Genomic DNA, 6,000 nt, shown 5'->3' with positions numbered 1-6,000 from the left:
CCCCCAAAGGCCCCTTCCCCCAAACATGTGAATGACACCGAGGCTTCGTCCCAGGAGGACCCAGGCCAAGGAGGGGGGAAAAGATTGTAAAGGTGGCGCTAGGAGGTCAAACTTCAGGGGCCGAACACATGGGAGAGAAGGCTCCCATGGGCGTCGTCGGCGGGAGCCATCTTGAACTCGGCCCCCAGTCGGACGCAATTCCGGAGACCAATATGGTTCCAGAATCAGGCAGGCGGCCTCCCTCGGCTAGAGGAGGTGTACCTGTTCCACCGGCAACCTCTGTCCAACCAGAGGTGCTGGATACTTTATTGGCGGCGCTGAAAAGCGCCTCCATCGTCGATGAACACCGTGCCCTTATGGGTGCGGTGATTGAGAAGATTCAGTCTGCGGAGAGTGGACTGAATGAAGCCTGTATTAGCCTTATAAGAGGCTTTGAGGTATGTTTTATGAGGTTTCGAAGAGTGTCACAGTATAGATAGTAGCCCTTGATACACTGTTCGGTGAGAGAAAGAACCGGACAGAGGATCAAATCTATGTTCGCAGGATACTCACTTGATGACACTTACCTCTCTTCTTTTATAAATAGGCGTCTGTAGCAACTACCGCCTCTCATACTGCGGAGGTCTCCGGACTAAATCAAAGTTTAGAGCGAGCCACAGAAGAATTGGGCCAGTTGAAAAGGCAGTTGGAGGATAAATAAGGTATGCACAAACCTTGCTCATGTTCAATGCGAACGAATTTAAAATATGTTTTATAATTTGCGCCTGGGGCGATGACCGAAGTCGAGGCTCTTAAGAAGGCTGCTGCCGAGGCCGAGAGAAAGGCAGCCGTAGAGCGGGCTCTTCGTGAGAAGCACGAGGCCAGGGTTATCGAAGCTGAGCAAGAGCTTCAAGAGGTCGTGAAAAGATGCGAGGCCTTGGAGCAGAGTCTAACGGAGAAAGAATCCAAACTTACCAAGGCTCATCAGGCCGCATGCGATGTCCAGGGGGAAACCCAAGGTGCCCTGCAGGAGATCCAAGAGGCGAGGAAGATCGCGGCGGGTAAGGCTTGTTCCATGTAAAGCAAGTATTTGGGGAGAAAATCATGTTTCTAATCTTGAGTTCGGATTTCTCCAGGGGTATTTGCGAGCTGCCACGCAGCATATGTGATGCCGCACAATTCTACCGAGCCGAAGAAAGGAACACTGCGGATAAGCTCTTCTGGTCGCAGTATCTGGCACCGAATTATCCGGTGCCTTTTGCCGATCAACTGAAGCAGCTGATCAAACTGCATAAGGCGGCCGAGCTAGCCATGAAGGATTTGATTATCCCGCTATGGCCCACTGAGCCGATTCCAAGCAGCTACTTCGGGCTCGTGAAGCGGCTTGTGAGTGTCTGCCCTCGACTGGACGTTGTCAAGCGGTTGGTCTGTATAGAGGGTGCGCGAATGGCCTTCGCCCACGCAAAGGTGCACTGGGGGAAGATGGATGCTGAAAAGCTGGTGACCGAGGGACCGCCGGAGGGAAAGGAGCACCGCAAGCCTGAGTTATATTATGAAAGTGTCCTGAAAGGATCCTGCCTTGCGGCGGAGCAATGCACCAAGGACATTATATTTCCATGAATACAATCATGTTGTCCTTTGTAATGTTGAACAAGGTCATTTCTATTATTTATTGCCTGTTATATGAAAGTTTATCCTCCTGCGCGGCCGTTTTATATATTAATCCTGAGAGTTGGCCAGTCGTCGGCTTCTGCCCCCACGTAGGAAGTACGGGGGTGTTCGGGATAAACCTGATCACTCTTTATCCCAGTTTTGGGTCCTTCGAAGGAGGTGTTCAGCACAACGAACCAGGCAATCGGACTATAGGGCTTTATCACTCTCACTTAGCCATAGGAGCTTTAGAAAAGGAAGGTAGGCGCAGCCCCTGGTGTTCGGAAGACCGCACGAGGGGCTCTATAAGCACCTGATCGGAAGAAAAGCCGATCCATCGCACGCTGCATTGGTTATGGCATTATGCGGGAGGAATCCTTAAAGATTTTACAACCTCTCGAACAGCTGACCAGCTCTCGCCGTATCATGACAGTCAGTTTTCGGCTTTCTCTACTGAGGTGCTCGTCCGGAAGAACCGGGACACAATCGCAGTAGTTCTCCCTGTGCCGCCTTAGCCGATATAGCGGAACGTAAGGCAGCAAAACATGGGAGCCGGGCAAACCCAACATTTGACCCAAGACATGATTCGGAGCTGATGCATATAATGCTATAAGTTCGGGGTGCCGAACTACCATGAAGGTGTTCGGACTTTATTGCCGTATTATGGGTAAAACGAAGCCCCTGGCATATTAAGGCATATCGCGGTGTACGGATGCCATTTGACAAAAGAGTTTCAATAAGAGATAACAGCAGATAAGCGTCATATAAATCCACATGTTGTATTTGAATAATACGTCGATGCGTATGAGTACATGTAAGTAATAAAAGAGAAAATGACTGCGGAACATACTGAGACCAGGCGGGAAGAAGCTGTGTGCGGATCCGGAGTGCAGTCGGATGGTCATCGAGGGGAATATCTAAGGGTTCCCTTGCGCGTTCGAGCTGTTTCCATATCGCCGGTCCTGGCCTGGGCAAAAATGAACCTATAAAGAAAATGCAAGAAATGTTTGTGTGCCACAGAGCGGTTGAGCCGCAGTATGTGGCCTGTCCTGGCTTTGCCGGAGTGTTTAATTGAGCTCTGGACGAGCCGGGCTATCCTGCCGCGAAGTAGTTCGGAGTCCTTTGGCGGTGTCCGGGAGCTTGCCGTCGACTCGAAGTTTGATTGAAAGGTGCCACTCGTTGCTTCTATTGTTAAAGCAGCGGTATATTCTTTGGTACCGAGGGGGAGTTCGGCCTTGCCATTAACCGTGATGACGCCCGCGGACCGGGCATCTTGAGCTTACGGTAGGCATAATGTGGCACCGCGTTGAATCGAGCGAACGCGGTTCGTCCGAGCAGTGCCTGATAATCACTGCGAAAGGGGACGATGTCGAAGATTAACTCTTCGGCACGGTAATTGTCCGGTGATCCGAAGACTACCTCAAGGGCGATGGAGCCTGTAGAGCTGGCCTCCACACCTGGTATAATACCTTTAAAGGTGGCTTTAGTGGGCTTGATCATCGAATGATCGATACCCATCTTGCGCACTGTGTCCTGGTAAAGCAGGTTTAGACTGCTGCCTCCGTCCATAAGGACTCGTGTGAGGTGGAACCCGTCAATTATTGGGTCGAGGACTAGTGCGGCTGAATTGCCCTGATTGGTATTAACCGGACGATCCGTGCGGTTGAAGGTGATCGGCCCTAGTTTATATTGTGGGGCGACTGGTTCCGTTAAGTCGACATCCCTAAGGGTGCGCATCCGTTCTGGGTTGGGAATGTGGGTGGCGTTTACCACGTTCACCGTTTTGATTTGCGGGGGAAATTTCTTTTGCCCTCCTGTATTCGGTGATCTGGGCTCCTCGTCGCCATCATCGCTTTGAGACCCCTTCTCCTTGTTTTCGGCACCTGACCTGCCGGCTTGTTTGAAGACCCAGCATTCTCTGTTGGTATGATTGGCTGGTGTTCCTGGGGTGCCATGAATTTGGCATGGACGGTCGAGTATGCGGTCCAGACTGGACGGGCCCGAATTGTCATTTTTGAATGGCCTTTTTCCGCTGACCGGACTTAGAGCCACTGAATCCGGCATTGACTGTCGTGTCTTCGGCGTTATCACCATTTTTGCGATGCTTGTGTTTGTTGCGTCGGGGTTTGCCGTTGCTATCTCTGGCCTCTGATGTGCCAGGATTGCTTGTTGTGTTGTTGCTACGGGCCAACCAGCTATCCTCGCCCGCGCAAAAGCGGGTCATGAGTGTCGTGAGGGCTGCCATGGATTTTGGCTTCTCTTGGCCGAGATGTCGGGCAAGCCACTCGTCACGGATGTTATGCTTAAAGGCCGCTAGGGCTGCGGCATCCGGACAGTCGACAATTTGGTTCTTTTTAGTTAGGAACCGAGTCCAGAATTTCCTGGCTGACTCTCCGGGCTGTTGGGTTATGTGACTTAAATCATCAGCATCCGGTGGTCGCACATAAGTGCCCTGGAAGTTGTCCAGGAATGCGTCTGCCAGGTTCTCCCAACTTCCGATGGAGTTTGCCGGCAAGCTATTCAGCCAATGCCGAGCCGGCCCTTTGAGTTTTAGTGGGAGATACTTGATGGCGTGTAGATCATCCCCGCGGGCCATGTGAATGTGGAGGAAGAAATCCTCTATCCATACCGCGGGGTCTGTAGTACCATCATATGATTCAATGTTCACGGGTTTAAACCCTTCTGGGAATTCATGATCCATTACTTCATCAGTGAAGCATAGGGGGTGTGCGGCGCCTTTGTGCCGGGCTATATCACGACGCAGTTCATACGAGTCTTGTCTGCTATATTCGGCCCGGCCGGATTTGCTTTTAGTATATCCGGCGTGACGGTCGTCGTCACGCGTTGGGGCGCGCCCCCGTGATCCGTAGATTGGTCTTGTATGTCCTGCTTTGTTTTCCAATACGTCTCGCAGGTCCTGCGTGTAGCCCCGGGCCTTGGTGTTTTTGTTTGACTGGCGACGGGGTGCGGGCTGGACTTCGGGCTGATACGCCGCTTTGTCTCGGCCACGAGGTGGCCGGTCAGTCGCATCATACGCTGGTAGTGTAGGCTTTAATGCTTCCTCCTCGAGTTGGGGTAGCAACCTGCGCTTTGGGTAACTTTTGGTTGGGCGCTCGAGTTCGTATTCCTCGGCTGCCAGGACCTCGGTCCATCTATCTGCTAGCAGATCTTGATCAGCTTGAAGCTGCTGCTGCTTTTTCTTCAGGCTTTTTGCTGTGGCTATAAGCCGGCGCTTGAAGCGCTCCTGCTCGACGGGATCCTCAGGCACGATGAATTCTTCATCGCCGAGGCTCACCTCGTCTTCGGAGAGGGGCATGTAATTGTCATCCTCTGATTCTCCGTCTGTCGCCTGTTCCTTAGGGCTAGCTTGCCCATCCTCCCGCTCGAAGCCTGGCTGGGGGGGATTGTCTTCGTCTTCGGCACTATCCGTAGCGTTATTGTCTCTTGTGCCGGTATCGCTGCTTTTGCTATGGCGGGGCTTAGAGCGGCGCCGATGACGCCGGTGCTTAGATTGCTTCTCGAGGGGATTATCCTCCGTTGCCTTATTGCCATCGCTTTCTTTGGGGGTGTCCACCATATATATATATCATATGATGAGGTGGCTGTCCAGCGCCCAGTGGGCGGTGGTTCCTGTTCTTCTCCTGCATCGTCGTCCATACCGTCGATGTCTTCGGAGCCGAAATCAAGCATGTCGGTTAAGTCGTCGACAGTGGCTATTAAGTGGGTGGTGGGTGGGGAACGAATTTCTTCGTCGTCCGCTTCCCACTCAAGCCGGACATAGTTCGGCCAAGGGTCTCCTGACAAGGAGAGAGACCTCAATGAATTTAGCACGTCGCCCAAGGGCGAGTGCTGAAAGATATCCGTGGAGGCAAACTCCATGATCGGTCCCCAATCAGATTCGATAGGCACGGACGTAAGCGGTTCGGAGCCTGTGGCCTAGGACGAATCCAAGGGTCCGATGACACAGGTCTCATAGGAGGTGAAGTCAGTATTCGGCTCTATCACCGCTGAGTGTGCGGCCTCCGTGGCGGGGTCCATCCACCCGTCCTCGGATGGCACGATCTGCTCCAGATTGAGGGCCGGAGTAGCCGCAGGTGTGATCTCCCGAACACCGTCCGACGGCAGAGCTAAGTCATGCTCGTCGTGACTGTGCGGCGCACCTGACATGGGCTCGAATCCGTCGAAGATCAAGTCTCCGCGGATGTCGGCAATATAGTTCAAGCTTCCAAACCTGACCTGATGGCCAGGGGCGTAGCTATCGATCTGCTCCAGATGGCCAAGCGAGTTGGCCCGCAGTACGAAGCCGCCGAATACGAAGATCTGTCCCGGGAGAAAAACTTCACCCTGGATCGCATCGTTGCCGATGATCGA

The sequence above is a fragment of the Triticum aestivum genome, chromosome 1D (assembly GCF_018294505.1).
Source record: "Triticum aestivum cultivar Chinese Spring chromosome 1D, IWGSC CS RefSeq v2.1, whole genome shotgun sequence".
NCBI lineage: Eukaryota > Viridiplantae > Streptophyta > Magnoliopsida > Poales > Poaceae > Triticum > Triticum aestivum.
This window is presented reverse-complemented; position numbering follows the sequence as displayed.